The sequence below is a fragment of the Armigeres subalbatus genome, chromosome 1, assembly GCF_024139115.2.
Source record: "Armigeres subalbatus isolate Guangzhou_Male chromosome 1, GZ_Asu_2, whole genome shotgun sequence".
In the NCBI taxonomy this organism is placed as follows: domain Eukaryota; kingdom Metazoa; phylum Arthropoda; class Insecta; order Diptera; family Culicidae; genus Armigeres; species Armigeres subalbatus.
In genome coordinates, this window is record NC_085139.1 from 281237681 (window position 1) to 281259877 (window position 22197).

General features: G+C 34.7%; 1 long non-coding RNA gene across 1 annotated transcript; it reads right to left on the reverse strand.

Moving 5' to 3' along the window:
- Window positions 1–20080: 20080 nt before the first annotated feature.
- LOC134214964 (uncharacterized) lies at window positions 20081–21296 on the reverse strand. Its single transcript, XR_009979984.1, has 3 exons — window positions 21124–21296; window positions 20278–20387; window positions 20081–20196 (listed from the first exon to the last, which is right to left on the reverse strand). It is a non-coding gene; the product is annotated as an uncharacterized LOC134214964 (long non-coding RNA).
- Between the last annotated feature and the right edge of the window lie 901 nt (window positions 21297–22197).

A 22197-nucleotide genomic window follows, 5' to 3' on the forward strand; every position in this document is an offset into this window, starting at 1 on the left:
ACTTAAACATAAGAGGTTTGCTGTTGGGTAAAATAAATATAGATGCTCTCTTCTGTAGCAACTGTTGACCAGGCCAGTGCGGTTTCATGGAAGAAGACAATGATCACATTTTAGTGGGATTATTGCCCTTCCAAACGCAAGAAATCACGCCAAAATATGACCTGAGAATCTAAATTCCTTCGCAAATCAGTAACGATATCCGAAGAATCCATAACCATAACAATCAAATATTTACGATGAAACCTCATCACAACCTTCGTAGCTCAACAAGCTCTATATTGTGTTTCCTGTGGATGACCCTTTCAGGTCTAATTAGAGTCCATACACTTATTTTAAAACAAATATTATCAGACAATCATGTTCTTATTGTTGATATTGTCTTAATAAATGCACTACATATTTCTGCTTTCCCCTCCGCAAAATATAAAGGAAAAGAAATGGCACCATCGATAAAAGTTATGATTTGTTGGGCAAAGGACACTGCTGTCCCATCTAACCGTGCGTTGATAGAAAAGCACCAAAATCAGTAAAAAATGATTTCTCCTACACCGATTGTCGTTGATCGATTGATAGCCGCACAGCAGCGTTCGCAGTGTAGTGTGGCGGGCCTACAAACAGTCAGTGTCGGTGCGGTGCCGTGCGCTCATAATCTAATATCGCTCCTAATTTTTCTTCGACATCGCCCGCGTCAATTCAGAGCATAGGAAATGGAAGAAAGGAAAAACCACTCGATTTGTTTGTTTGCGCAATTTCCGTTCTTTAGCAAGGGATCAATTTATTTCGCCGAGTAAATATAATTTATTTTTATTTGCATTTTTATCAATCCGATCGCTGGTAGGTTGTAACTTCTGTCGTATCGCTGATAGTTAGTTGTGTAGGGCGAAGGAAACAAAGCCCACAAAAGCGACGACTGTAATCTGCATATCGTAGGAGATCTTCGCCAAGACGCTGCAGCATCCTCAACTCGTTCAACTAACTGTCCGGGGGTGCAGATTTAGGCGTCGCTGCCAGCCGGAAGGAAGTGAGCTGTTTTATTTTATTACCTCGGAAGCTTGCACTTTACGAGCAGCTCGTATCTTCTGCCGCCTGGCGAACGATATCTGATGTTTGTTTCGTTTTAGATTCCAGTACTGGATCCTAAGGTTACCAGAGTTTTTAGACCGATTAAGCAACTATATCTGATGACACCGACGTATGGTACTCCATGTACGGAAGATAAAACGGCGAAAATAATCAAAAATATGAAGTACTAAGCAAAAGATTATAAAATATGGAAAGTATGCCATAGTCACATCAGTTTGCCTTATTTGAAATCAAAACTGGAAACTCTGTCTTCGATTCCATACCGCGCTGGAATAACTTCCGCCGAATCATCCGACGAAGTTTTCCGACAATCCACCACCAAAAATGCAAAACACATTCCCGCACTCGGATACCCTCCGGGACGACACAAGTCAACCACTTCTCGTTGACCTTCGCTGATTTTTGCACAATCACACGTGGTTGGATGGTGCTATGCGAGATGAGCCGGAATGAGTCCCCTTTCGGCGCCCAGAGAAATCCCATCCCATCCAGCGCAACGGGGTGCTCGCTCGGAAATATTTTGATGAGTTCGATCTGTGACTGACACACGTACGTTTGATTGCTCATAAATATTTAATTTTTGACAGATAGTGCCCGAGCTACCGCACCAAGCCATTGAGGAGGCCATTGTTTCCACGGTGAGCTGGCTGGTCGGACAGTGGGAAAAAGCAGGAACTGATGTGCTCGTTTTTGAGGTTGATTGACTGTGTCACATATCCGCAGTTTTTGATGATGATGGGAACGATGGGAGGGGACCGGAATTGCATCCTTGCGTGCACATTTCGGCGAAGGGGGAAGAGAGTGTGCAAATCAGCCAAATATTAAAAATCGGAGATGTAAATATTTTTAGAATTGATTTTATTGTTATGGGCATCGATGAAGTGGCAGCAGGGATAGAACCGGAAGGATAATTTATTGCTACCGGAGCTCGGAGAAGGATATTCGAACTTTTAGGAGTTTTGCATATGCTCGGCTAAGCGATTTGATGTGTTCCAACGGAAATTGTGAATTGTTATTGCTGGTTGTAAATTTAGTTTTATGTCACTGCCTGCAAAAGCTGTCAACGAAGGAGGTGAGGATATGGCGCGGCGTTTGAGCTTCCAGCTCCGAAGTGAATTTGATTTGAATAGAAGGTAATGAATGTAGCTGGATGGAAATGACATTACCGTTTCGAATACTAGATAGAAGGCAAACTGGTATCCATTATTTGAATATTTCCCTTATAATCTATCATAGTTGAGCTGTTTTGGTACATTTGACCGGGCAATTAGGATTTATTGAAATTACTCAAACAACATTCTTCGATTTGGCAAGGAGGTTGAAATTTTTTGGTTAAGAATGTTTTGGAATTTCTAAAAAAAATATGTGAAGTTGTAGTATTGTACTTTGCTCCTCAAATTGTCAGACTCGACCACAAAAAATTAGATGAGAGAGGGAAATAACATACAGTTTATTTTGGGGAAGGGTTATTTGGCCGAAACCCATTCGACCAAAAGCTATTTGGCCGAATGCCATTAGGCCGAACAGACCATTAGGCCGAATAGGTCATTTGGCCTAAAAGATCATGTGGCCGAATGAGACATTTGGCCGATCAAGTCATTTGGCCGAATATGCTATTTGGCCAAATATGTTATTTGCTCAAATGTGTTATTTGGCCAAAACGGACACTTCTCAGTTCTCAAATGCTTTTCGGCCAAATGACCTAGTCGGCCAAATGTCTCATTCGTCCAAAATACAAATCAGAACAATTTCATCGCCAATCTCTGCATTCCCCGAACTATTCAAAGCTTTATTTTTCCTTAACATTACCTTAATTGAGAACTTTTCGATCCTATATCGTAACATTTTTATAATACTGCCGCACACAATATTTGTGCACGTGAATCGAACATGTGTTCTCTTCCGTTTTTTATCGCTATTATCCTTCCAAAATCCTTCAAACGATATCGCCTAAATGCTTCGAATTTGTTTACAAATAAACACAACCAGATAGGGCAAATTTTCATCCCCGAGAGGACGGCCACCTGCGTAACCTATAACACCCGGAATTGGCCATAAACGCATCTCTTCCAGCGGCAACCTAAACAGTCCCGGAGCAGTGCTAATCCGGTAATGATCTCCCGGAAAATGGCACATTCGAGTCGAGCAAACGAAAGGAAAAAAATCAGCGACAGGAAACAGTGCGACAAGTGCGTGGCTCTAGCTGGCACTGACGGCCGAAGAAGATTTCAGGCCTCAATAAACATCGTACTTTATTAGCGGCTTATGCCCCTTCACCCGGGCCGTGCCCAATCCGATTTGAATGTTCCTAATCGTCCCCGGAGCTCGCAGCAGCCCTTGCCCCTCGCCATCGCCCATAAAATTATGATAATAACAAAAAATAATACCCAAACCCCTACAGACACGGATCCAGAGCAGTCTAATCGAATCCCCTGTATCGTAAGGTGGAGGAGGATTCACCCTTCGGCTGTTGGCTCGGATGAAACTTCGTCAGCCGACGCGAAAGGATGTGGTGAAAGCGACACAAATAAAATATGATGTACAAAAAAATGCGGGCTAGGATCAATGGCAGATTTGACTTGATTGAAGTACCGGTTAGCTTTTAATAAGTCTGTTTTACACCGTTTCTTTAACATTTTCATGAAGTTTTAATGAACAATGATCAAATCAATAACAAATTCTGCATATGCACAGCACATGTTTCGAAATAGACAAATTTATATGAAATTGGCGAAAAAGAATCCACGTGTCTTGGAAGGACTCGAACCCTCAACCTCCTACTCTCTAGATAGGCGTGATAACCCTCACACAACACTACCACTTAAAGATCCTATTTGCGAAAAATCCATCAGAATCCGAGTACCAACCTTCAGAATACAAATAATGTTGAATCTTCGTAAAGCGACTAATTCATATTAAATATGAAATTTCATCGGCGGTCCACAGTGGCTAAAAGCGTGTTTTGAGTGCGTTTTTTTAAAGTACCTTTATTATTCAACTTAGCGTAATGGTGTCTTCGAAATATTTTATCAGTATGTTAATGCGCTTTTTTGGAGGTATTCAGCTTACTGCTCCATCTCCCTAAAAGTGAGATGAAAAATTTATTTTTCCACTTCGCAGCATATAAGCTTTGATTCTCAATAAAAGTTGTAGCAAAAGTTCTCCGGAAAAGCTTTATGGAAAACACCAAGTTCGTAATTCCGTTACTTTGAGGATTGTTTATGTTATGCAGACAACCTTATTTTTTCATCATATCTTTTTCACTTTTCAATTTCTATATTTTTGCATGTTCTAGAAAGTTTTAGATAATATTAAAATACGGTGTTTAGTGGCTTTTGTGACATCAAAACTAGGTCTAGGTCTAGTCTAAAAGTCTAGATTATAGACACTGTAGGTTCTATAGACGAGCTGAGGAGAAACGAAGTGTAGCCAAACGAACTCTCAATAAGTGTAGCCAAATGAGCATGACGTCACGATTGCAATCCAAGCAATGGAACGTATGACGTCAAATTCGCGTGGTGCACTTCTCACTTCTCACATCTCCCATCTTTATCCAATTTGTTCATTTTTAACATCACACTTCTCATTATTCACTTCTCGCCTCTCATTTCTTGGTCTCACTTCTCAATTCTTTGCTTTTCACTTTTCACTTTTCATACACCTCACTTCTCCCTTCTAACTTCTCTCTTTTTGCTTCTCACTTCACACATCTGACATATTGCTTTTTACTTCTCACTTCTTACTTCTCATATCTCACTTCTCACAACACACTTCTCTCTATTCAATTATCGGCTTTCACTTATCACTTCTCGTTTCTCACTTCTCACCTCTTATATCTTACATCTCACTTCTCGTATTAAATTTCTCACCTCTAACTTCTCACTTATAGCTTCTCATTTCTCGGCTCTCATTTATCACTTCTCGTTTCTCACTTCTCACTTTTCACATATCATATCATTTCTCACTATTTACTTCTCGTCTCTCACTTCTCACTTCTCGCTCCTCACTTCTCACTTCTTACTTCCCACTTCTCGCTTCTCATTTCTCACTTCAAATTCCCCATTTCTATCTTCTATCTTCACCCTTCTTGCCTTCACTTCTCACATCTTACTACTTTTCATTTCTCGCTCCTCACTTCTCACATTTCACTTCTCACAACTCAGTTCTCTCCATTCAATTTTGACTTCTTGCTTCTCACTTCTCACATCTTTCATCTCACTTCTCGTATTGAATTTCTCACTTCTCATTTGTCGCTTCCAACCCACTTCTCGGCTCTCACTTATCACTTCTCGTTTCTCACTTCTCGCTTCTCACATCTTACATCTCCCTTCTCGTATCGAATTTCTCACTTCTAAATCTCGCTTCTCATTTCTCGTCACTCTCTTGTTGCTGTTAGTGATTCGGAGGCAGTCCGAATGTTGCGAACGAAATGAGTATTCGACGTTTTGTATTCTATCCGAACCTTACGTGCCTCTCTTTCTGGATCCGTCCTTGCCCTTTTGCGCTTGACTCCTGGTTTCGAGGCAGCTCCTGGCTTGACAGCAACGCTCTTGGTTCTACTGTCCGGTAGAAGTGTGGCATCAAAGAGGTTCTTTCATCCTCAACTTCTGTTCACCAATCATCCTACACCATGATGCCACAGGGTTTCATTGACCAATACGATAGCGAATGGCCTAGTGGTCACAATCGGCGTAATCCTCACTAACTGCCCAGTTAATGTTTGCCAGAAGTGATGAACTACAGAACGTTATATCGATGATACTACTTCCCGTCTCTCTGAAATGTCAGGTGGCCTCACTACTGGATCTCGAACAACGAGCTACATCGTCGTTATCACTAGAGGTCGACAGCAACTGAAAATCGGAAACGGAAGTGGAGCTGGGTGAGCCACACCTTACGTAGGGGCGGAAACAAAATCTGTAAACAAACACTAGACTGGAACCCAGCTGGGGCTCCCCAGGGGCTCATGGTGGCGAGGCCTCGATGAAGCAATAGTAGAAGTGACCAAAATCTAACTTGGCAACAGGTTAAGGCAATAGCTGGACATTGCCTAGGATGGAAACCTTTCAAGTCGGCCCTTTGCGCCACTCGGGGTGTATAGGGCCCATAAGTAAGAAAGTTTCTCCGAAATGTGCTAACGAACCCTTCATACCTTCGCCAGAGCTTTGTGAAGGATGTTTCTCGTATTTGTAACTCTGCTGCCCCATTCCACAACCCACAAAAAACACCTCCGATAACTACCGGCCTTCGTCCGATTACGTTGACGGTTACCCGCTCCAGAATCTGGCTGAACTGCTCTACTATCCACCACTTCTTGAATAGGAAATCTGTCTATAGCTTGTTTTGCAGTCATTCCCATCTAATCAGCCGCCCAGTTGTCGCTATCAAGGGGAACTTGATACGACTGTGCAATTATCGAGAAAACACGCTCCAGCATAATCGAGCTATGAACCGCAGGCTTCTATTTCAACTCGAAGAGCATCTCTCCGGTATGTGTGCATCCGGTGCTTACCACGTTCTCGCCCAAGTTCCTCAGTTTTACCCTTTGTCGATCTCTTTCTGTTCTCCTGCTGGCATGTTATGATACTCCATCCTTCTGCCTGTGAAGTAGCGTCTATCTCTTCGACGGCGACAGCGACAGCGACCTTCTGTGTCCGCCTGGCCTCCTGTCTCCCGGAGAGGTTTTTGTCCTTTTTGAAGTTATGGAGACTTATGTTTTCTCCACCCAAGCCAATTTATGTTTCCCCAGTTTTATAATAAATTACGGCACTGTGCCAATACCTTCTTGTTCCGGCGGCGCTGAGACAGCAGGAGCCTCAGTCAGTGCCAATTAAGGGTATGCGATAACACACTTTTTCTTAACGAAACGAAACGAAATTTAAAAATTCTATGTTGATTCGAAACGAAACGAAACATAGATTTACTTTCGATACTTCAAAACGGTACGAAATCAAGGATCATTGAATTTAAAATTTTCGAAACGAAACGAAATTTTAATTTTTTTTCCGCGGAATTTTTAATGAATTGGTTTTACATAAAGTAGGGGGAATGACGGCTTTGGCATGTTTTGTTCTATTATTGGCAGGGGGGTTTTTATGACTGACTAGGCTCAAATTTGGCCTAAACATTCTTTGCATATCAAAGAATATTGTGGCCAAATTTCATAAAATTTTGTCGACAAAAACCCTCCTGTCAATTATAGAACAAAACCTGCCAAAGCCGTCTTTCCCCCTACGCAATCTTGATATGTATCATTTTTTTCGAAGTTAAATAACTGTTTTGTCACAAGTTACAGTTTTTTCACCAAGTTATAGTGAAAGAAGAAATAGGGTATGACAAATCACCGCGTTCCCGTTTATATACTATTGGCGATAAGGCAATACACCAGTATTCGCAGCGCTTTCAAAGCAATTCATTATAGACTGCGTGTTCCCGAATCTGATCATGTTTGCCTTTCGCATATACTAAGTATACGTAAAGGCTATAGGATCACTCCAAAACCGAACTTTTGATAGAAGGCTCGGAGACCCATAGTGTTATATATCAATCCACTCAGCTCGACGAATTGAGGTGATGTATGTATGTGTGTGTGTGTACAAAAATGTGAGACACACTTTTTGGTACTTGTCATTATTCGATTTGCTCGCAACAAGTTGCAGTCGACGCGGATTGCGATCTAGTTGTTTCCTATTGAAAATTGGCCCGATAGGTCATTGCATTCCAAAGTTATTGTAAAAGCATTGTTTTTTTGCCAAGGGTCCCCCCTTGGAAAAAAAAATTCAGAAACGGAAAAAAAACATTTTTTTTTTCAGAGATTGCAGCAATGCATTCAAATGACCGCAAATGCATAAAAATAGATGGAAAAATTAAAATCTATCCTCCTAAAGTGCTATTTCAACCTCTCTTATGTGTTTTTCTTATTTTTTTAATGCGCGAGAAAGGCTACCAACGCTAGGTGGATAGATCTAGTTTTTTTTTTTCAAAATCGATTTTTTTTAAACTGCTGCAATGCATTCAAATGAACGCAAATAAATGTGAATTGGTGGAAATAACTCATTCTATCTCCCTAAAGTGCATATTTGATCTGAATTATGTGCTTTTCTTGTTAGATTTTATAATAAACGAGTAAGGCACCATCACTGCTAGGTGGATTATTCTGGGTTTTTTTTTAAATAGCCTTGCTCATAGACCTGTGCGCCGAAGTATTTGTGAACGGCGGCGGGCGTAAGGCAGTATTCGGCGGCGGCGTGAATCGGCGTTAAGAATTTAAAGCTGAGAAAAAAAATTCACTTGGCAAGGCGTATCATGCTTTTTAAGAATTAAGGTAAGGTTTTTCGTTCAATTCGCTGTGACGAAGCCGCGCTGCTGCCATCTCGCGGAGATGGACGTGTGCGTAAAATCACTGTATTTCGACATGGTGAAGATAGGAATTATTTTTGTAAATGCTTTTAAAATGTGTTTAACAGAGTTATACTGAAAACTTTTGAATACGTAGGGTTAGAATTTTGGAAAACTACATATTAGGCTATAAAACATATGTTTTTTTAATCGAAATGATTCAACTTTCGTGTTGCCAATCTAAAAGTAAATCAACTTTCTAACCCGAAAAATCAAACTATTTCCAGCTAAAACGTGTTTTAACATTTAAATAAGCGTTTTAAAATTGACGTCCTATATACCTTGCCGGGTGAAATAAAAAAGCATCACCCAACCCCCATTTTGTTGCTACAGTCAAACTGATTGGGTGAACATCTTAATAGCTATAGCTTGTATCTCCACAACAAAGGTTTACATTACATCATTCACTAGGAAATTGCCGCATCACAGCACATAAGTTCATTGAAAAGTACTTCGAATATAAATCCAGAAATTCGTTTGAATATTCCTCAAGATATTCCTCAGAAAAATCGAAAAAGGAATTATAAGAATTAATTTTGAATTTCCCTAATGAGTTCATTCAGAACTTCCTATAAGAATTCCCTTGAAAATTTATTTGAGTATTTCTTCGAAAATTCTTTCCGAAATTTCTCGAAAAGCTCTTTAAGGAAATACATTTAGAATTACTTTAGGGATTGCTTTGGAAATTCTTTTCATTTTGGGTATTTCTCCAGAAATTCAATCGAAAACTTTTTTAGCATTTCCTTTATGATTTTTTTTAGAAAATACCCATGGAAAATCCTTCAAGAATTTCTATAGGAATAGCTACGGACACTGTTTTAAGAATACATTCGAAAGCCCCTTGATGAGATATCTTTCGGAATTTGATTTAGAATTTTTTTAGAATTTCTAATGGAAGTTCTTTTAGTAATTCCTTAAAGAATTTATTCAAAAACCATAGGAAGATATTTTTGGTATTCTTTCAAAATTTCCCTCTGGAATTTATTTAGAACTTTCTCCAGGAATTCTTTCCGTATTTCCTATAGGAATTCCTTCGAACATTCCTCCGGAAATTCCTTTAGCAACTCTTCCAAAAATTTTTTGTGGACGAACATTTCTTTTAAAAATTCTTTAAGAATTCTTTTGGGAATCTATTCAGTATCTCCTACAAATTAGATTTCTTTCCGGAATCATTCCTCCAGGAATTTAATATCGTTTACTGAAGGAATTTCCTATGGACTTCCTGGTTGAATTTTTAATGGATTTTTCAAACAAATAGCTATTGGAATTCACATAGGGATTCTTATATTTCTCCAGGATTTTTTTTCAAAAATCAGTATAGTAGTGAAACAAACTCAGTTTTGAATCTAAAATCAAAATTGCATGCCAAGAAAAATTCCCAAAATATTCGGTAAATTGTCAAGAAATTCTTTCTAGTATACTTTCAAAAAATCCGTCAAGAATTCTATCGGGAATTTCTCCAGGAATTCGTTCAGAAAACCTCCACTGCTTCGGAATTTCTTAAGACCTTAGGAAATTTCTCAAAGAATTCTTCTGGAAATGCCTTCAAAAATTCTTCTAAGATTAATTCTTCAGAAATTCTTTTTGGAAAACTTTTAAAAAAAATTTCCAATTCAGATAGGTACAATTCTCCACAGTTGTAATAGATTTTACGCGCCCTTCCTCAAAGAAGCTATCCCTCGGAAAGCTCAGAAAAGGATTGCGAATCTATTTATTACTCTGTTAAATTATACTGTTGAAGAAGATTCTCACTCATTTTCAGATTTTTTTCCAGGGATTCCTTCAGAAAATCCTCCAGAAATTACTAGGGAGATAAATCCAAAATTTCATCAAGACTCTGAACATTTTGTTCCTTCTGAACTTTCTCCAGGACTTCCTTCGGAAATTACTTCAAGAAAACCAAAACATTTCTTTGTGAATTGTTTTTTTTTTTCAGAACAATTCTGGCAATTCATGTACAAGGAGGAGCGAAGAAATGTTCATTTTGGTGGGTCACGTACCCCATCGTGCTCCAGCTCCTAAAGCCAAGTTACCATTCTTGCATATTACGAAGCTAGCACATGTCCAGGGAAGGCTCCATGCAAAGGGAAGTAAAAAAAATCCTATCAGACTGGGAATCCAAATCGAACATTTATTATAGTGTTGACTTGTAACCGTTCTTGAATGACCTAACATTTAACACGTCAATGCGGGTAAAAGTGACAGAGATAAAATCTGCTAAAGGTATAATTTGGTATAATAGCTATTTAATGAATGCCTGATAGGTTGCCTTGGTTCGGCAAATGCAAACGCAGAGCATACTGTGATTTTTGTGTTGGCCAATAATCGGCGTGAAATACGAAATTCAGCGGCGTGGAGCCAACTGGCGTATGGCGCGCCGCCGACACCTTGACCGGCGTCGGCGTACGTCAATAAGTGTCGGCGGCGGCATGGCGTGGCAGCGCATAGGTCTACTTGCTCAGCGGCGCAGCCGAAATGAATTATTGGCAGTGGCTGATTTTCTACCCGCCGCTGCCACATCCAGGCGCTAAAGTATATGCGCAAAAAAGCCAGCATGAGTTAACCACCAGAAATTTGTATGGCGAAAGACATATAACGCGCGTTTTCTCAAAATTAGGAACTTTTCATGAAAAACTGTTTGGTACCGGTTATGTAGGAAGGTGTCCGCTACTACGCCTACCAAATATTTTTTTGATGAAGGTGCTTAATTTTGAGAAATCGATCCTTAGATGTATTTCGCCATACTGATTTCAGAAAGTTAACTCCTAGTGTGCCGCTGTAAGCGCGCTCAAAGCAGGCGATCCATTTTTGATAATATAAATCATGGTTTAAGTTTAGATTTCACAGTAAAAATTTTTTTGTAATATCACATCAGATTTGATGCACATCATCGCCGTCGTAAATCGCATGTATTATTACATCTGTTTTGTGTAACAAAAAGTGATGTAATTGGCATTTTTTCGCCAAAATAAAGCTGTGTAAAACGTAATATGTTCGACGTAATGACAGAAACGACGTAATAACCAGCCAGCAGAAACCTTGCTTTCGCAAGCTGGGTTAGGGGTGTTCGGGAATTTTCTTTCATGCTTAAAAATACAATTCTGAAGAATGTTATATTTTATTTCTCCCAATTTTGCCCGTTAACATACAATATGATAACAAATTAATCATTTTCGTTATAATTTGCAGCAGTTTGATACATCGAGTTTTTGTAAACAGTGTGAAGAATAGCCAATACTTTGTTTTTTAAGGTTTTTATTCAAAGATTTTCAGTTTTTTGATTTTTAGATTTTTAGTGGACCTGTGTTCCGATAAAAATATTGTCGCCATGGCATAATAGATCATTTACAGTTAGCGTGGACTTATTTTATACATTGAAATTCAACTGCAGTTACGAAGAAATCCTTCGGAAATTCCTCCAAAAACACATTTGGAAATTCCTCGGAAAATTCCTTCAAGTACTTCTCCCTCAAAAACTCTTCAAAAACTGTTCCAAGAATTCCTTCGGCAAATTCTTTAGCGGTTCCTACCAAAATTTCTTCAGAAATTCTTCCATAATGTCCTCCAGGAGCTCCTTCAGAAAATCCTGCAGGAGTTCCTTCGGATTTTTTTCCAACGATTTCTTCGGAAATGCCCCCATGAGTTCCGACGGAAAGTCCACCAGGAGATCTTCGAAACATTCCTCCCGAACTTCTTCCAGGAGTTGCTCTGGCAAGTACCCAAAAACTGTCTCGGAAATACCTCAGCTAATTCCTTCAGGAATTCCTCAACGAGTTTCTTTAGAAATTCTTCCAAAAACTCCTCCAGGAGTTTATCCAGAAATTCCTCCAGAAGTTCCTTTGGAAATTCCTTCGAAATTGATACAAGAATTTCTCCGGAAATTCATACAAGAGTTACTTCGAAAAATATGGTCGGAGTTCCTCCCGATAGTCCTGCTAACTCCTTGTTCCAGCTGCTTGATTTGAAAATTTCTCAAAAAGTTCCAATGAAAAGTCCACCAGGATTTTAGAAATTCCTCAAAGAATTCTTTCGGAAGTTACATTTAAAATTGCTTCTAAAATACATCCGCAAGTACCTACGCAAATTCCTCCAGCAGTTCTCTTCATGATTTTTTTTTTCGGAAATTCCTCCATTAGTTCCTCTAGAAGGTCCTTCAAGAATTGAACCGGTACCAGCGAAAGTGGTACATAATCCATTTTTGTCGTATTTGTGTTTTTTACAGCAACTGCTTCTGGAAGCAAAGATTTAGTAAGGGAATAACGAAAAAGTGATTTTTGACAACTAAATCTGGAGATAAGCACTTTTTAATTTATGGTATATATCACAATAGCAATTTCGTTGCCAGGAAAAGTGGTACATGTACAGTTATACCCACTAAAAACAGCCTATTGAAAAGAAAATTGTACAACATACATGTTTCCGCAATAGATTTTAACCCTATTTTGAATTTCAAGATGGCTTACTGCCGTTTAAAATAATTTTAAAAATGTATATGTACCACTTTTACTGGCAACGATTTTAGGTTTCTGTTGCATTTTGCTCCCATTAATAGTGGTACATGTGCATTTTGTTCCAACAAACTTGAAATTTGACAAGAAACATCGCATATTTCTCATTACTACCTTTAGGCACATCAGTCATAACACGTTGGTACTGTTGAGATGCAGAAAATTGCAAATTTGAATTTTATTTTCAAAGTTTTTGGGAAATTGCGTCTCCTGTAAAATTTACTCAATGTAACATGTACCACTTTCGCTAGCACCGGTTCAATTATTCCAGGAGTTCCTCCTAAAAACCTACCACGAGTTTCTCCGGAAGTTGCTTCAGAAACTTTTTCCGATAAACCACGGCTAGTAGGAATTCCTCCAGATGTTTCTTCGGAAATTCCTCCGGAAGTTTCTAATGAAATTCCTCCAGAGTTCTTTAGAAATTTCCTCCAGGAGTTCATTTGACCATTCCCCCTAGACTTTACCTCGAAATTCCTCCAAGAAATCCTCCGTTCTTGAGAAGTTCCTACGGAAATTTCTCTAAAAACTCCTTCAGGATTTCCTTAAAGAGGTCTTCCACCATTCGTCCATGGGTTCCTTCAGAAAATTCCTCCGAAAATACCTCTAAGAATTACTTCGAAAATTCCTTTATAAGCTTCTACGGAATTCCTTCAAGAGTTTTCTCCAGAAATTCCTCCAGCAGCTCTTTCGGATATTTCTCCAGAAATACCTGCAGAAGATCCTCTGAAAACTCTTCAATATTTTTTTCCGGAATTTCCGCCAGGAGTTCCTCCAGCCGGTCCTTCAAGAATTATTCCAGGAGTTTCTCTTGAAAATCTTTCTGGAGTTTCTCCTAAAGGGGTTCCTTCGGGAATAGCTCCAGTAGCTCCTCCTCCTCAAATTACTCCAAAAATTCCTTCAGTAGCTTCTACGGAGATTCCTTCAAGAGTTCGTTAGTAAATTCCTCCAAGAATTGTATATGAATAACGCCGGAAAATTGTGCAGGAACTGCCGTGAAAATTTCTTCAGGAATTCCTCCAGAAATTCCTCTAGGAGATTTTACGGATATTCTTTCAGAAAAACCAGCAGAAATTCTTCCGGAAACTTTTCAAAAGATTGTTCCGGAAATTCCTCCACTAGTTCCTTCAGAAGGTCCTTCAAGAGTTATTTCCGAAGTTCCTCCTGAAAATCTTCTAAGAGTATCTTCGGAAATTCCTCAACAAGTTCGCCCGGAAGTGACTTCAGCACCTTTTTCCGAAATAGCTTGCCAAGTATTTCCAGGAATTCCTTCAGGAGTTTCTTCGGAAATTCCTCCAGAAGTTTTTTAGGAAATTCTTCCAAGAATTCTTCCAATAACTCCTCCAGGAGTTCCTTAGAAATTTCCTCCAGGAGTGCATTCGATCATTCCCCCAAGACCTTATCTCGAAATTCCCCTAAAAAATCCTCCGGAAAAATCTTCAGGAGTTCCTACGGAAATTTCTCTGTAAACTTCTTCGGAATTTCCTCATGGAGTTCTTCCACCATTCTTCCACGAGTTCCTTCAGAAATTCCTCTGAAAATATCTCTAAATATTACTTCGAAAATTCTTTCAGTAGCTTCTACGGAAATTCCTTCAAGATTTCCTTCGGAAATTTCTCCAAGCATTATCCACGAGTTTCGCCGGAAAATTCGACAGCAACTCCTCCGGAAATTCCTGCTGGAATTTCTCCAGAAATTCCTCCAGAAGCTCTTTTGGATAATTTTTAAGAAGTTTGCAGAAGTTCTTCCGGAAACTCTTCAAGAGATTGTTTCCGAAATTCCTCCAAGAGTTCTTCCAGATGGTCCCTCAAGAATTATTCCCGGAGTTCCTCCTAAAAATCTTCCAAGAGTTCCACCGGAAGTTACTTCAGAACCTTCTTCTGAAATACATCGGCAAATACTTCCAGGAAATCCTCTAGGAGTTCTTCCGGAAATTCCTCCAGGAGTTCCTAAGAAAATTCCTTCTGGAGTTCATTCGACAATTCTCCCTGGACTTCATCCCAAAATTCTTCCTCTGGAAAGTTCTTCAGAAGTTCTTACGGAAATTGCTCTAAACACTGTTTCGGATTTTCCTTCCTTTCCTCCAAGAGTTCCTTCAGGAATTCCTCCAAAAATACCTCTAAGATCCACAAGTTTCTCCGTAAAATTCGACAGGAACTCCCCCGGAAATTCCTTCAGGAATTTTTCCAGAAATTCCTCCAAGAGCTTCCGTCAGAAATTCCTCCAGAAGGACCTTCAAGAATTATTCCATGAGTTCCTCTTGAAAATCTTTTAGGAAGCAGCTCCTCCGAGTATTCCTTTGAAAATTCCTCTAGAATACCTCCAGGAGTACCTCCGAAAAGTCCTCCACCAGTTTCTCCAGAAAATCGCACAATTTCTCCTGAAAAGTCCCACAGATATTCCTCTAATATTTTCTCCGGAAATTCTTCCGGGAGTTACTCCAGAAATTTCACCAGGAGATCCTTCAAAAATTTCTTCAGAAATTCGATAATACTTCCAAATGTTAATCCGAAAATTTCTCAAGGTGTTCTCAAGGCTTGGAAATTCCTGAAGAAATTCCTCCAGAAAAGTCGTCCACAAATTCCTCCATAAGTTCGTCGAGAGAACGTCTTTGAAAACCTTAAAGAGTTCCTCTAGGAATTCATCCAGATATTCCTCCAGAAATACCTTCAGGAGTTCTTCTGGAAATTTCTGTAGGAGTTTCAGCAGAAATTTCACCAGATATTTCTTCGGGAATTTTACCAGGAGTTCTTCCGAAAATCTATCAAAGAGTTTTTTTCGGAAAATCCTCCAAAAATTCTACCTGGAATTTCCTCAGGAAGTCCTCCATGAGTTTCTCAAGAAAAACCTTTAGCGACTCCTCCGGAAATTTATCCAGAAAATCCTCAAGGTGTTCCTTCCAAGGCAGTCCTCCTTTTCGGAAATTTCTCTACGAGTTCCACTAGAACGTCCTTCTAGAATTACTCAAGGAGCTCCTACTGAAAATCTTCCAGGAGTTTCTTCAGAAATTCCTAAAGGAGTTCCTACAGCAATTGCTCCGGTGGCAATTTAACAGCGCATACTCGCACCCTGTGTAAAAGCTCATGAGAATGCTCTGCGCAATTTTTGCTTGCTAATCATTTTTTAAATTTTTATTTTGAATTTTGAATTTTTATTTTTTATTTTTATTTTTAATTTTAAATTTTGAGTTTTGAATTTTGAAACTTGAATCTTGAATTTTCAAATTTGGATTTTTTAATTTTTAATTTTAATTTTTTAATTTATAATTTTGGATTTTTAATTTTTAATTTTTAATTTATTTTTTATTTTTTAAGATTTCAAGAATTCAAGATTTAAAGATTTAAAGATTTAAAGATTTTAAGATTTTAAGACTTTAAAATTTTAAGATTTTAAGATTTTAAGATTTTAAGATTTTAAGATTTTAAAATTTTAAGATTTTAAGATTTTAAGATTTTAAGATTTTAAGATTTTAAGATTTTAAGATTTTAAGATTTTAAGATTTTAAGATTTTAAGATTTTAAGATTTTAAGATTTTAAGATTTTAAGATTTTAAGATTTTAAGATTTTAAGATTTTCAGATTTTAAGATTTTAAGATTTTAAGATTTTAAGATTTTAAGATTTTAAGATTTTAAGATTTTAAGATTTTAAGATTTTAAGATTTTAAGATTTTAAGATTTTAAGATTTTAAGATTTTAAGATTTTAAGATTTTAAGATTTTAAGATTTTAAGATTTTAAGATTTTAAGATTTTAAGATTTTAAGATTTTAAGATTTTAAGATTTTAAGATTTTAAGATTTTAAGATTTTAAGATTTTAAGATTTTAAGATTTTAAGATTTTAAGATTTTAAGATTTTAAGATTTTAAGATTTTAAGATTTTAAGATTTTAAGATTTTAAGATTTTAAGATTTTAAGATTTTAAGATTTTAAGATTTTAAGATTTTAAGATTTTAAGATTTTAAGATTTTAAGATTTTAAGATTTTAAGATTTTAAGATTTTAAGATTTTAAGATTTTAAGATTTTAAGATTTTAAGATTTTAAGATTTTAAGATTTTAAGATTTTAAGATTTTAAGATTTTAAGATTTTAAGATTTTAAGATTTTAAGATTTTAAGATTTTAAGATTTTAAGATTTTAAGATTTTAAGATTTTAAGATTTTAAGATTTAAGATTTTAGGATTTTAAGATTTTAGGATTTTAAGATTTTAAGATTTTTAGATTTTTAGATTTTAAGATTTTAAGATTTTTAAATTTTAAGATTTTAAGATTTTAAGATTTTAAGATTTTAAGATTTTAAGATTTTAAGATTTTAAGATTTAAAGATTTTAAGATTTTAAGATTTTAAGATTTTAAGATTTTAAGATTTTAAGATTTTAAGATTTTAAGATTTTAAGATTTTAAGATTTTAAGATTTTAAGATTTTAAGATTTTAAGATTTTAAGATTTTAAGATTTTAAGATTTTAAGATTTTAAGATTTTAAGATTTTAAGATTTTAAGATTTTAAGATTTTAAGATTTTAAGATTTTAAGATTTTAAGATTTTAAGATTTTAAGATTTTAAGATTTTAAGATTTTAAGATTTTAAGATTTTAAGATTTTAAGATTTTAAGATTTTAAGATTTTAAGATTTTAAGATTTTAAGATTTTAAGATTTTAAGATTTTAAGATTTTAAGATTTTAAGATTTTAAGATTTTAAGATTTTAAGATTTTAAGATTTTAAGATTTTAAGATTTTAAGATTTTAAGATTTTAAGATTTTAAGATTTTAAGATTTTAAGATTTTAAGATTTTAAGAGTTTTAGATTTTAAGATTTTAAGATTTTAAGATTTTAAGATTTTAAGATTTTAAGATTTTAAGATTTTAAGATTTTAAGATTTTAAGATTTTAAGATTTTAAGATTTTAAGATTTTAAGATTTTAAGATTTTAAGATTTTAAGATTTTAAGATTTTAAGATTTTAAGATTTTAAGATTTTAAGATTTTAAGATTTTAAGATTTTAAGATTTTAAGATTTTAAGATTTTAAGATTTTAAGATTTTAAGATTTTAAGATTTTAAGATTTTAAGATTTTAAGATTTTAAGATTTTAAGATTTTAAGATTTTAAGATTTTAAGATTTTAAGATTTTAAGATTTTAAGATTTTTAAGATTTTAAGATTTTAAGATTTTAAGATTTTAAGATTTTAAGATTTTAAGATTTTAAGATTTTAAGATTTTAAGATTTTAAGATTTTAAGATTTTAAGATTTTAAGATTTTAAGATTTTAAGATTTTAAGATTTTAAGATTTTAAGATTTTAAGATTTTAAGATTTTAAGATTTTAAGATTTTAAGATTTTAAGATTTTAAGATTTTAAGATTTTAAGATTTTAAGATTTTAAGATTTTAAGATTTTAAGATTTTAAGATTTTAAGATTTCAAGATTTTAAGATTTTAAGATTTTAAGATTTTAAGATTTTAAGATTTTAAGATTTTAAGATTTTAAGATTTTAAGATTTTAAGATTTTAAGATTTTAAGATTTTAAGATTTTAAGATTTTAAGATTTTAAGATTTTAAGATTTTAAGATTTTAAGATTTTAAGATTTTAAGATTTTAAGATTTTAAGATTTTAAGATTTTAAGATTTTAAGATTTTAAGATTTTAAGATTTTTAAGATTTTAAGATTTTAAGATTTTAAGATTTTAAGATTTTAAGATTTTAAGATTTTAAGATTTTAAGATTTTAAGATTTTAAGATTTTAAGATTTTAAGATTTTAAGATTTTAAGATTTTAAGATTTTAAGATTTTAAGATTTTAAGATTTTAAGATTTTAAGATTTTAAGATTTTAAGATTTTAAGATTTTAAGATTTTAAGATTTTAAGATTTTAAGATTTTAAGATTTTAAGATTTTAAGATTTTAAGATTTTAAGATTTTAAGATTTTAAGATTTTAAGATTTTAAGATTTTAAGATTTTAAGATTTTAAGATTTTAAGATTTTAAGATTTTAAGATTTTAAGATTTTAAGATTTTAAGATTTTAAGATTTTAAGATTTTAAGATTTTAAGATTTTAAGATTTTAAGATTTTAAGATTTTAAGATTTTAAGATTTTAAGATTTTAAGATTTTAAGATTTTAAGATTTTAAGATTTTAAGATTTTAAGATTTTAAGATTTTAAGATTTTAAGATTTTAAGATTTTAAGATTTTAAGATTTTAAGATTTTAAGATTTTAAGATTTTAAGATTTTAAGATTTTAAGATTTTAGGATTTTAAGATTTTAAGATTTTAAGATTTTAAGATTTTAAGATTTTAAGATTTTAAGATTTCAAGATTTCAAGATTTTAAGATTTTAAGATTTTAAGATTTTAAGATTTTAAGATTTTAAGATTTTAAGATTTTAAGATTTTAAGATTTTAAGATTTTAAGATTTTAAGATTTTAAGATTTTAAGATTTTAAGATTTTAAGATTTTAAGATTTTAAGATTTTAAGATTTTAAGATTTTAAGATTTTAAGATTTTAAGATTTTAAGATTTTAAGATTTTAAGATTTTAAGATTTTAAGATTTTAAGATTTTAAGATTTTAAGATTTTAAGATTTTAAGATTTTAAGATTTTAAGATTTTAAGATTTTAAGATTTTAAGATTTTAAGATTTTAAGATTTTAAGATTTTAAGATTTTAAGATTTTAAGATTTTAAGATTTTAAGATTTTAAGATTTTAAGATTTTTAAGATTTTAAGATTTTAAGATTTTAAGATTTTAAGATTTTAAGATTTTAAGATTTTAAGATTTTAAGATTTTAAGATTTTAAGATTTTAAGATTTTAAGATTTTAAGATTTTAAGATTTTAAGATTTTAAGATTTTAAGATTTTAAGATTTTAAGATTTTAAGATTTTAAGATTTTAAGATTTTAAGATTTTAAGATTTTAAGATTTTAAGATTTTAAGATTTTAAGATTTTAAGATTTTAAGATTTTAAGATTTTAAGATTTTAAGATTTTAAGATTTTAAGATTTTAAGATTTTAAGATTTTATGATTTTAAGATTTAAAGATTTCAAGATTTAAAGATTTAAAGATTTAAAGATTTAAAGATTTTAAGCCATATGATGCTGGTCTGGTCGTGACTGCATTGTTCGTCTTCCCGCATGTCACCGCATGTTTGCATTGCTTCGCAACTACTTCCGTTGGTCTCAGTCCACTTGATTGCTCTGAACCCGGCAGTTTGTTCCGTACCTGTAACAAATATTAAATAACTCATCAACTGTTCAGTACTGGACGAGGTTTTATTTTAGTCGATTAGAAATTATAACTTACCTGCGCGGTTTAATTTTTGCATGATCTCGATAGTTTGGCTCTGCAGGAAAGTCTGAGGTCTGATTGCAGAGACCGGTTACTGGTTCAATTATCCGAGGACGATTTTGAATCTGTAAAGGAAGGCCGCGTACACGATGGCTTTTTGCAATTGAAGAGCACCTGAGGGCGCTCAATGTTCAGGGCGACTGGAAGCGATTGGCCCAGAATCGAGTCCAGTGGAGAAGGATAGGGAGAACGGTCCAAAATGCACCCCTTAAGCTTTTTCGATGTTTTCGCCCATATAAACAAAAATACCTAACGATTTCAACGTATAGGTGCAAAATTTACAAACCCAGCTACATTTCACAATGATCTCCTATTCAAAACAATAAGGTTTTCATGACTTTCTAACGCATTTAAAAAATGTTTTAAAAATAGGCCTGGGGCAAAACGCCCGAATGGTGGTCTAAAATGACTCAATTGCATGTAAAATGATGGTGAACGCATGGTTGTTTGTTTTTTCTTAATGCATTGAACTAAAATCTTACGGATGTGGTGGAAGAATAGCAAATCGTTAAATTTAAGTGAATATGAAGGGATTTTGCTTAATTTTTCCAATGGAGCTCAATGATGGATAACTGATTATGAATTGTAATGGTAATATTCGTTCAAAAATGTACTACAACAGATTATATGAGTGATTTTATGAGTGAGGCCATTTTGCCCCAGGGGTGCATTTTGGACCATTCTCCCCTACTCCATTCGGCGTAGGTTCATCGAAGAGCTGTAGTCCATCAAGTATCAAGTAGTAAAAAATCTCACAATTAGTCGTCAGGCGATCGAAAAAATAATCTTTCAGAAACTTACCTGTACAAGTCCATTTTCCAATGCCGGCTCCTTGTGGGTATGAACGAATTCTGCAGCTCCATAGCATCCTTCCGATATTTGCCTCACTGAAAAATGATATGATAAATTGCACCGGCTGGGTACAAATTAAACTACATACAAAACTTACCCATGAACAGATTTTCTCCCAGTTACAGGTCGGAAACACTCTTTTCACATTTCTATCACTTCCTAAGACCTAATTTAGATTTAAAAAAGCAATTAAACTAATAATATTTAATGATAATCGTATTCCGATACGAACAGGATGGAGTGAAAACTGGACTGACTGCCGGCTTTGTTGACATCTACAGCATACATTATGATATCACTGATGGTGACGGTAATATTACGCTGATTTTGCGATATTCACCTATTTGGCGTTGTATCGACGTAACTGAAAAATTAACTTTCTCAATTGAATGTTGCGACGAGGAATTTAATAAAGCGTCAATATTACACAATATTACGTAAAATATGTTATTACGTCGGATTTTCATGTACGTTTTACGAAAATACGTAGCGGCATATTAATATATTTTTTGCTGTGTTGCTTCGAAATTCCGCGGAATTCCATTAAATTTCGTTAAAAGCTAGGTTTTTCTAGCGAAATTGTTGTAATTTTACGAAACGAAACGAAATCAAGAAATCAGATTTTGCCATGCTCAGATTCCGCGAAATTCCACGGAATTTCGTTTCGAATGACCTGAAAGGAAATTTTTCGAAATACCGCATATGCTTAGTGCCAATGCGCGCTACGCTACATCGGCCCTCAGCGCTGCTGTATCGAATGCCGACACTAGCATGTTTTGTATCCTGTGAACAATGACTTTAATCTCCTTATGGACGTTTTTCCACTCGTCAAGATCATCCACCAATATCTTTGCTGCCACTATTTTGGCTTATTTGAGGACTTGTTTAACATGCTCCGCCCTGGCCGTTGTTCCTGCTGTTGTTGCTGTAGCACTTCTGTTACAGGTATGATGGCGGTGATCTTACCAACTCACCACAGGTGAACAAGTTCACCGCTCCTGCATCTGCCTCTGATTTATTAAA